At 42.3% G+C, this 11578-nt stretch overlaps 1 pseudogene; it reads right to left on the bottom strand.

The window, feature by feature from the left end:
* Positions 1–9762: 9762 nt before the first annotated feature.
* LOC129496561 (60S ribosomal protein L10a-like) lies at positions 9763–10327 on the bottom strand (annotated as a pseudogene).
* Between the last annotated feature and the right edge of the window lie 1251 nt (positions 10328–11578).

Raw genomic sequence — 11578 nt, 5'->3', positions numbered from 1 at the left:
CAGTGCAGGTATACATTTAAATAGCATTGATAAATCAAATTTAAACATCGATACTTGTTAGCATTTCTTTAAATGTGCTCTCCTTCCAGCTAATGAAAACCGAGGAGGGACTCCGAGGGCCCCGCCGCTATTGATTACTGAGAGTTGTAATTTCCCTCCTGAGACTGCGCTTTGGCCAAAACTTTCACATTCGTATTTTCCAACTAAAGAAAGTAATAATTATAAATTAATGATATCAATTCTATTGAAATGCAATTACTGCAGTTTCGCTGAGGGGAGGTAAAAAAAAAAAAAGAAATTTTAGCTTTTGCAAAGTTTCAATCAACATCTTGATTCCACAGACTCATTTTGTATTCATGGCAAGATGGACTTGGAGCTATCGGAGATGTGCACCTGGCTTCTCCAGTTCATCCCACTAGTTCTGCTTACCAGTGGTAGAAATATTAATGGGTTCCTTCTGAAGTCATCATGAGAGATTAGGCAGTTGCTGGTTTAAATAATAAATAAAGAAGCTAATTTAATATCATGTCCTTAGGCAATTGTGCAAAAAGCCACCATTAGCGTGTGTGTGTGAGTGTGTGTGTTTTTTAAGATAAGAGGCAGACGGTTTTGACATAAGAGTAGAGCAGCACTTAGTCTCCTGCTCGAATCCTGGCTCTGCACATTCTGGCTCTGTCCGTGCAAGACCTCCTTTCCGGGGAACACGGTTTGCACTTCGTCAGTGTTTCTAGATCTTTCACGTGTGCATTCTAAATGGACATTCTGAAAAGTCAGAGCTATTATTTTCCAAATCCAAAAATTCATCTGCTGTGCTCTTCAGGTACAAAGTTCCTTCAAGAACTTTCAATCTACAAAGACATTCAGCCTTATTTAGCCTCAAATCCAATTTTTAAGGATCCTCTAAAGTCAATATGAATATGTTAATTTAGTTTTATCATCATAACCACATAAGTGCTTATAAATATCTGCAGGATCCACGTGTAAGCATACATATTTTAACATTATCGAAAGCCTTCTGAAGTTGTCGAGTTCTTAGAATTGATTATAGTTTCCAAAGAACTCTGAATTATGCACAGAAAAAAAAAACCCTACAATCTATTAGAATTCAATGTTCTCCAAACTATAATTGTTATGCTATTAGTAACAGTTTATGTATTTAATGTGGGACTAATAATTCTATTAAAATGGCACCATCTATTATTACACTATTGCAGATTGCAAATGTTTTATTTGGTAACATTTTTTTTTCTGAGTATCACAAATTCTGTAAACCCATTTTAAAATAATTTAGATTTTTGGATGCATCCGTCATTCCAAGTTTATCTTTTAACAACTTTCCTCTTTGAAATAACCAATGCCTTTAAGAATTAAAAGATATGCTAAAAATCTTCCCAGAATTCTTTTGCTTTTAAGCAAACCTGATGAAAATGGAAGAAACCCCAACTTGTGTATTCCGCTTACACTTTAGGGCAGTATGACTTTCGTAACATATGTTTACACTTTAAGACACCATAGCATATCAATTAGCAAACATGCTTATGGAAATGTCCATTTAAAGGAACATTCCTTCAATGTACACAGTCTTGTAAATCTCAAGATGCTGACAACATGATATGCCAGCTGCAGACAGAGAAACTGATGAAAATGCAGTAATTCTGAATTTTAATATAATATAAACCATGTCAGCAACATTTTGAAGAGCAGCTGCCAAGATTTCAATCCAACTGAATGGATAATGTTATTTTTATATTCTGTTCTCTTCTGGCAAATTAGACCTTCCCCCGTTTTTCCTTATGATAAGCTTCAACTTATCAACAACAACAAAACTTCTGACTGAATATCATGCAACGAATTATCACTGTGTTTAAGATGAAAGACTAATTATAGTGATGAAAAATAGAGAGACCACAACATTGCCAAGGAGAGAGACTGCAACAAAATATTATTTGTTATTTGAAATTTGATATATTCCATTGCAAGGATAAGTAACATTTACCCCCCCCCCAAAAAAAAAATCTGTTTTCTGTTCAAATTCAAATTGCAATACATGGCATCTTGCTTACTAACTCAATTTCTTGTAAACCCAAGTGAAAAATAAATTTGACAGAATATTTTGTGTTGAGTCAGATTTCCCCAGTGTTAAGCCAGTCTCCTGGGAATGTCTAAAAATGAAAAATAAATGGACTGTGGCACCACAGATCTGGCCAAAGTATTTGCCACAGCTATCAGGCTGTCAGGTTGGGCCGTGTCTCCGCACAACCCCACCAGCTGACCTGGGCCCCCATGCAAGCGGAGCGGACAAGTCCTACTGGGTGCTGATTAGTGGTAATGACTCTGCTCATCCTCACCCCTCTACTCCACCCTCCACAGTGGTGCTGCCATGATCTTCCCTAATCACAGGCAGGTGCAACACACCTGTTTAGAGCTATTCACTAACCTTCACAGACTTTGTAAGAAAATCGAAATCCCTTAGTTCTTCATAATTTGGCCTCCGCCTACCTTTCATCCCAATTTCTGTTGCATTACCCTGAATTACCAACAGCTATACTCTCACCGCAAGGAACGCTTTTCAATTTCTCAAATTCACTTTTCTCTCCTGCATCTCTGTTTCGTTGCACAAGCCTCTCTTCTGGAAAAATCCTTCCATGTTATACATTTTTTAAATTCATATTTTCCCGATGCAACGTCCCCACAAACAGGAAGTGAGAATCATGCCCCAGCGGCCTAGCTGCACCAGTGTGATAAGACTGGCCCCTCCCACTAATTTCCTTCTCGACCTCCCTTGACTATGGCCCAGCGGTACTCAAAAAACTGGTGAAATCCCCCCATGCCTTGGACGTGTGTATCCTCTTCTGATCTCCCATAAAGGCACTTGCTTGGGGCTAGCCGTGTGCTTGGTTAATCCTGCTTCCTTGGTGCTCTGCTCCTCCATTATGGCCCCCTGTGTGGAGTGTCATGCCTCCCCCTCTCCTAGGATTTGTGAGTATAATAAATCCTTCAATTTCATATGCCTCTCCAACTGTAACTTCCAAGGCCATATGGAATGATCCTTATAGACCACACAAGGGAACTTAACTCCCCTATTTATAACATACCTTCCCTTGACTTCCTAGAATCCTCTCCTCAAGCAAGCCTCTCCTGAATGTCAGTCTGGATCCATTCCAAGTACCATAGATCCCCCTGTTTCCTCTGTTAAGGCACCTTTCGCATCCTGTTGCTCCTATTGATTACTATGTGGGAGTTCTGTGGTTAAGCACGTAGGGTAGGGTTTCCACATGTCTTTGCCGTATACCAGCCTGTAGCCTTAGAAAAACCATTTAAACTGTCTAAACCACATTTTTTTCTTATCAGAAAGGAAAAAAAAAGAGGTTAAAACTATCTTCCTGCTTGATGTCATTATTGGGGACAAAGATTGAGATCATCCCTGTAAAGCCTATGCCAACTGGCAGAGTAAACGATCCCATAATTTGGGGTCAAGCTATTGCCTATTTCATCAAAACCTGACATTCTATGTAAAAATATTTTCACACTTTAAACAAAAAATCAGATTGTTTCAGACTGCTTTTTTAGGAATTGGCATGAGTGGGTAAAAGAAAGCATAATTATAGGTGGTGGATATAGATATATACACACGTACTCAAACACATAAACCCAAACACAAAACTAATATGGAAATCCATGGGGCACCTGCGTGGCTCCGTTGGTTAAGCATTGGACTCTTGATTTCAGCTCAGGTCATGATCTCAAGGTTGTGAGATTGAGCCCCATGTTGGGCTCCACACTTGGCAGGGACTCTGCTTCTCTCCCTCTCTCTCTCTCTCCCTGCCCCTGCTCATGCTCTTCTATCTCTGAAATAAATAAATCTTTTTTTTAAACTAACTTGGAGTTCCAATAATGACATATAGCCATGTTAACTTGAGCAAGTTATTGTATTTTATGGACTTTATTTTTCTTTTCTGAAGGTAATGGTCAATCTAAAGATTACTTACTTGCCTATGTTTCAACTCTGTCATGAGACCAGAGTAGTGAATTCAACATATAAGCCTTCCAGTGTGCATGGGCGGCTCATTTGGTCAGTATCTGATCCTTGGTTTCAGCCCAGGTTATGATCTCATGGGTCGTGGAGTCGAGCCTCCTGTTAGGCTCTGCACTCAGTGGGGAGTCTACTTTCAGATTCTCTCCCTCTGCCCTTCCCTATATAGGTCTTCTAATTACTGATCTGAAAAGCTTTGAATTTCTTACTATTTAATTTGTGATAATTTGCAGAGGGTAAAAATTACTGCTCTTTTTTTTTCTTTTTAAAAAAAATTTACCATGAGCAATTTTGATTTAACAAAAAATAAGGCATTATTTTCATCCTTACGAAGGGTATATTTTAGTAGAGTGGCAAATCTGTTCAAGTTTCCTCATGTTGAGAATAGCAGCATGTTGGGTCTGGAAGTGGGCAGTTTTTAAGAATCCATAGGATTGTGTATCTCAACAGCTTTCATTCTGGCTGTTTTGCCCTTCATCCAGGAGGGCAGGAGAAAATGGGTTTTGAATACAATTTAAGACGACTTCTAATAACAGCTTGGCTGTTTTGAAGGGCATTTATTGTGCCTGTAGCACCGAGCGAGAAGGCCCATCACAAAGAGCCTTGTATGGTGTTCCAGTTCCCAGTGCTCTTAAAGAGACAGCCTCCTCCCACATTAAACCTAAGAAACGAATCATTCCAGATTGCATGTTAAAATGCATAAGAGCTTCTGCTGATAGATGCTTTTCCTTTGGAGCCCAAGCCTCTAATTTTACTCTCAGATGTTCACTCATACATCAATCACTTACAGCAAGCAGGCCTTGTGTCTCCTTCCACCTGTAGAGTTGCCTCCATGTGTCTTTTCCAAGTTCAGACCCAGCCTTTCAATTAATGGATTAGGTATTCCAGGTTTGTGCATTGAGATATTTCCATTCCATCAACAAAATGAAGGAACAGATTGTATGATACCTCCTTTTTTTTTTTTTTTTTTTTTTTTTGTGCAGAACTGGTTGGTTGTTTCAGTTCAGTTCAATTTGATTTAGCCAAACTCTGATTCTGTTTATATATATATATATATATATATATATATATATATATATATAGTCTGCTAGTCTGGTATCAACTGTAAATAATTGAAGAAATATACACTATCCACAAACAAAGCAAAAATGCAAACACAGTTTGATCACAATGTCATATCTTCATATGTAGTTTATGTACCTGGTGCTACAAGAAAACATAGGGATGAAGTATCCATATAAACTGGCAGTTTCGTATATTCAGATTGGGATTAGGGCATGTAGAGTTTGCTTCAATAAAGACATTACTGTCTGGGCCTTGACTACCTCTTCATCCCCATCTCTGCCTTCCCTTGCCCTCTGTGCTATTGTTACAGTGAACATTCAGAGTTCTCTGAAATCGCCCTATTTTTAATGTCATGAAGCCTTTATGTATATCCCTCTCTCTACTGGATTGCACACTCTTAGTCATCCATTAGACACACTCCTCCCCAAAGGCTAAGACCCCGGTTAAATGTTTTCTTGATTGATACAGAGATCTGCCTCCCACCGAAATTGAGAAGGTGAATCACACTGCATTCATTACTAGGAGTCTACAACCAACAGGTTGCCTGGGAGCACGTAGGCATGCAGTGATAACTTTTTTGTAATGAATGGTTGAATAAACGAAGAGCATTGATTGAAGGGAAGAAGAACAAGGATGCTCAGAGTGAGGGGTAGGAGAGTGGGGAAAAACAGTGTGAGAATGGGTGGGTCTCTTACACAGAAATGGATGGGAACACAACTGACAAAATTGGTGTGCAAGGCTGAGGACACACAGCGGGAGACACGTTCGTAGGGCCTTTGGGGGAAGTGAAGCTGCATTTAGGATTAATGTATTGAATTCTGGATAGTCAAAGAGGATTCTTGAGCAGCTAAAAGACAAATAAATGAAACATTATTATTCATGGGGAACCCATTGTTTTACTCTAACAAAGCCCTTGACACTACAAAGAAAATCAGACTTGTTTAATCAAATCTGAAATGGGACGATAAGAAAATAGTAGGGTTGATATCACACGACACTCACCTTAGTCCTGTTGCACGTAGAGGGTGACGCCTGCTTTCATGGGGTACTCTATAAAATGTTAATCCTGAGACCTGGATGAGTGACTGTCATTGGCAGGCCACAGAGGCTGCACTCTGAGACTCTGTCTCATTATGGCAAATAACAGAGCAATGAAGGAAGTACAGAAACGTTCGGCTCCTGGAAGTCAAAGTTCACCAGCAAAATGCCTTCATGTGTTTGTCGCTGCACATTTGCATTTTATATATCATTTTATTTTCCACTGTGCTTTAATAATCATTTTGGCTATTTACCTTTACACATGCAAAATTCACAATTTGCATCTGCAAATATCTACTCCTAGATACATCTGCCCACCTGCAGCATAATTAACTAACTGGAATTCTTTGACATTCTAAGATGTAAACAGTTTCCTAGCCCTGATGTTGGTGAGTTGGCAAATATTACAAGTTGGTGTATGATCCTTCCTTCCCTCCTTCCTTCCCTCCCTCCCTCCCTCCTCCCTCCTTCCTTCCTCCCTCACTTCCTTCCCTCCCTCCTTCCCTCCTTCCCTCCCTCCCTCCCTCCCATCTTCCTTCTTCTCCTCCTTCTTCTCTCCTTCTCTTAAAGATACAGCATTATCTCTAAGAACAAATTTTCTGGTTGTGGTTGCAAATCTGAAGACATTTAGGAAGTGCACTGGGTGCTCTCATGTATAGTCTAGATCTTTCCCTCATCGCGGAAGCTCTCCTTCCACCAGCTGATGGCAGATTGCTGACTGACAGCCTGTAGCTAAGTCCCTTCAAAAAAATCGCTCCCAGATGACTTATCCAAGTTTGTGGCATCTTCCCAAAGTCATACCTTTTGCCCAGGGTCATCTTGTATCTCATCACTGTTGGATGCAGTAGATACAATCTTTGCTCCCCGTCTCGGTTCAAGCTGCTCTAACAACATACTGTGAGGGATGGGTTCGACAGCAGACATTAATTTCTCACAGTTTTGGAGGCTGAGACGTCCCAGCTGACGGTGTAGGGAGATTGGTTATCTGGTAAGGGCCTGCTTCCTGGCTCTCGGAACTCCTCTTCCTCCTATGTCCTCACATGACTGAAAGAGAACTGGAGAGCTCTCCGGGGTCTCTTTTATAAGGGCACCAGTCCCATTTATAAAGGCTTCACCCTTATGACCCAATTACATCCCAAAGGCACCACCTCCTAACCTGATCACATTGGGAGTTAGAATTTCAACATATGGATTATACGGGGACACATCCAGTCCCTTGGGATCCCTTTGCCCCAATCCAGGGTAATTCTGCAGGAACAGCCCAGCCCCACAGTTTTCTACTGTAAAGACGAAGGCCTTGTCTGAGTGTGCAGTGCAACCCTTGTTCTGCCCTGAATCCTGATTCCTTTACTCCCCACGTTTGTGGGGAAGTGAGAAAACACTACCTCCCGTGACCTACATACTAATCTTCAGGTCAGAGTCTATCTACAGAGGAACTGAACCTTCTATAGGAAATAAGTAAGGATACGTCAAATCATCCTAAAGGATTTTAATCTTAAAAAATCTTGCATGCTAACTTCATGCACCACAAGTCTCACATAAAGGCTGCCCGTCCCTCCATAGGGGTAATCAATGTAAGCTAAATTGTCATTGTCAGTGGCTTAAAAGGACTCTGAGGAGTGTCTTATGGCACAGTCATAATGGTCATTGTTTGTGTCCCTATTCCCCCTTTTGTGCATTTATTTTAGGGGACGCTGAACAATATGACATTTTATCATCTCTGGTGTTTACACGCAGTATAATCAAAACTGTTAAAGATTACACGACTATCTTTTAAAAATAGGCATTTTAGTAGATTAGACAACTAGATCACACTTTTTCACATCCGCATGCCACTTTTCAAAAACACTTCTTATGTGATACCCCATTTGATCTGTAACTGTGAGATGTAGGCAAGATGGGTGTCCCTCTCCATTGTACTGATTAACAGAAATATTTGCAAAAGTAAATGATTTCCCCCAGGTAAGTGGATGAGTAAATGCTAACCTGTGGTGATTCAAAACTTTAGTGATATGAATTGATATGTAAGATGATCAGTAAAAAATTAAAGAAACATAACAAGTCTCAAATGAAGCACTTCTTCCTACTTCAGGGATATCGTTTGCCGATCTTCCCATATGTGCAATATTCACTTGCTTTTTAGGTGGTGCGCTGCCCACCAAAACCTAGCACAAGAGAAGGACCTTTCCTGCAGCCAGGAGCTAAAGGGTACAGCCAAGCCCAGGATGCCTTTCTTTGCAACTGCTTGCATCTCATTAAAATGCAAAAGAGAAGCTGACTAACTTTAAAATGAATTTTGGAAAGACTGAGCACTGCCCTCACCCATAACTATTTTTGCCTCCAAGACCTCCGAACCTATTTAGCTAGCGTGAAGGATTAACTGTTTCTGGATCATGTGTGCCACTAGTTAGGGTGGCCAGAATCGGATCTGGGTAAACCTCATTTCACTCATAAGCAGGGAGAAATTTATTCATTCTTTTTTTTTTTCTCTAAATTCAGAGAAATCAGAGTTAGGGTAATTACCAGCTGTAGTGATCATCAGCGTATCCAACTCTGCTTTTTTAAAAAGGCTTTTTTTGAAATTTTTTTAAATTTTTATTTATTTATGATAGTCACAGAGAGAGAGAGAGAGAGGCAGAGACACAGGCAGAGGGAGAAGCAGGCTCCATGCACCGGGAGCCTGACGTGGGATTCGATCCCGGGTCTCCAGGTTCGAGCCCTGGGCCAAAGGCAGGCGCCAAACCGCTGCGCCACCCAGGGATCCCTAAAAAGGCATTTTGTAACAGATACCAATACTCACACGTTGTAAAAATAAGAGATGAAAAGAACAGGACAGAAAAAATAAAAGAAAGAAAAAAAGAAAAGAAAAGAGAAAAGAAAAGAAAGAAAAAGAAAAGAAAGGTAAAAAGAAAAGAAGAAAAGAAAAAAAAAAGAAAAGAAAAGAAAGGAAAAGAAAGAAAGAAAAGAAAAGAAAAGAAAAGAAAGAAGGGTTTTGGTTAAGCGTGAGGTAGAGAACTTTTTTCTGACTTACTGCTGTTTTCCAAAGACGAGGAAGTCATCCCACATTTTTTTTGTTTTTTTTTATTTTTGTTTTGTTTTTTTGTGGAGGTCCAGGTGTGCCCGCGCACCTGGAGCCCCCCATCCCACATTTTTGGAAATCACTCCTCTCCAAATAAGGAAGCGTAGTAGACAGGCTCTGTCTTCCCACCTACTAACTTCCCTTTTCCTAATTTGATCAATCATCAAATTATTTTTCTATAATGTGGGGACAAGAATAGTGCATATCAGTTCAGTCAGGAAGAGACATACCATTCTAGGTATTTCAAATAGAGGAATTTAATCTGGAGAGAAGAATGGCAAAAGAAAATCCAGGAAACCTAAACTTGCTGAGCTTTGGATTATGTGCCCCACCCCTTCCGCATCCATAGAGCGTGCCATTAATGCACTGGTTCATAACACATGTTTTCTTCTATTTTTGACTTTTTAGTTTAAACCCCAAAGAAGCACTATATGTAAGCCTTTTTTTTTTTTTTTTTTTGGTAGCACTAGGGTTTATTAAACTGCCCCAATACAGGCTCTGGGGCTCGCCCCTGGGGCTCTTGATGCCTAGACATACCTAATCCTCCTCAGTGATTGGCGGCTAAGTACATGCACTCGAGCTCATCGCCTGTCATCTCATGGCCAACAGCCTCCGCCAGACACGACACCTGCTTCACCTGGAATTTGATCATGGACTTCACTTCATCCACGTTGGCCACCATGCTCTCTGGTGGGTCAGCAAGGAAGGAACTTGCCAGGTTTATTCAGGCCTGGGCCCAGGATTCCTGGGACCTGCTGAGCAGAGATTCTGAAGCCAAAGAAAGCATCACCCTTCTTGGCCAGCTTCTTGACTAATGTTTTATTCTTGTTGAGTTTCTTCAGCTCCTCAATGTCCATGTGCGGAAGAGCTGCAGCCTTGGCCTCACCACAGCACTGCTGGTCCCCCAAGCACCTGTGGAGAACCTGGGGCAGGCAGTGGACTCAAGCCTTAAGGTGCCCGGGAAGCGTCTGTCCTTCTGAAGGTCAGAGTTCTCCAGGCAGGTGTGCAACTCCTCCATCTCCAAAACCTCCTGGCGCTCGTGCAGGAAGGCTCTCGATCAGGACTCCCCGCACCACCCCATCCAGGGTGTTGCTCGACATTTCGCTGCTCATGCTTGCTCAGGCTGCAGTAATGGGAAAGAGCCATTTAGGACTTTTTAAATTGTAAATCACATTGTGAATTTTTGTCGCAAGCAATAGCAACATCTCGGTGGCGTGCAAGAATAACCATTCATTCCTCCCGTTAGAGCGCGGCCTGGTCAGGACTCCAATCCAGGCCACAGTCCCGTCCGGTGGAGGCCCCTGCCCCGTTCTGAGGCTTCCCCTGGACAAACAGCAGCTGTGGGGGGCACGGTGCCCTCGTGACAGCAGGGGGCCCTCCCCGCGGTGCAGACAGAGACACGGGTACCCTCAAGTCCACATGTGAGACAGGCGCACTGTCCCTCCCGCCTTCGCTGGGCCGGCCCTCATCACCTCACCAGTCCCAGCATCTCAGGGGTGGACAGGGAGAGGGTAGGTTTGCAGAAAGAGCAATCCGTCCACTATAAGGAAACAGGGGCCTAGAAAAGGCCACACCTAGGGGCACCCCAGGGGGCTCAGGGGTTGAGCATCTGCCTGTGGCCCAGGTCGTGACCCCGGGGTTCCCAGACTGAGTCCCACATCGGGCTCCCTGCATGAAGCCTGCTTCTCCCTCTGCCTGTGTCCCTGCCCCTCTCCGTGTCTCTAAATAAATAAATAAATAAATAAATAAATAAATAAATAAATAGCTCACACATAGAAGAAAAGAAAAAACGAGAGCCAAGTAATCATAAGTGGAACACTCCAGAACCTGGAGACTCTACTCCGAGACACAGCAGCTGACGCCCTGCTGGAGGGTCTTGCTCCCACGCTCCCTGTGTCCTCTGGTCCCCGTGCCCCCTCCAGGCACCTGTGTCCCCCACGCACTGATCCCTTTGCTGCCTCAGCTTCCACCGCCACGCAGTTTCCATTCACTGCTTCTCTCTGACGGTCATTTTGCTTATTCTCTTGATTGACCTTGGTTTCTTTACATGTTGTTTACTCAAACTGGCTGAAAATGAGAATATTATCGGTTTATCTTATCATCAGTGTTAACACTGGGCGAAGCTCGGAGACTGCTAACCCCCTGAGGACAATCTGCCCTTTGGTGCTTACTTGTGGTCCAGCCTGCTGTATACTGGGGGGTGGTCCCGTCATCTGGAGGACGAAGGGGGTCTGGGATAGCGGGAGTGAAAATGTCTCCCGTCACTTACCTTCCTTACTTAATTTTATGTCGCTTGAGTCTTTGTCCCTCTCTCCTGTTCTCCTGGACACTTACATACTTAATATATACTTACTTTGGGGACC

Source organism: Nyctereutes procyonoides, unplaced genomic scaffold (genome assembly GCF_905146905.1).
Source record: "Nyctereutes procyonoides isolate TBG_1078 unplaced genomic scaffold, NYPRO_anot_genome, whole genome shotgun sequence".
Taxonomy (NCBI): Eukaryota; Metazoa; Chordata; class Mammalia; order Carnivora; family Canidae; genus Nyctereutes; species Nyctereutes procyonoides.
Note: the sequence above shows the minus strand (reverse complement) of the source record. Positions and strands in the feature narration are given on the sequence as shown.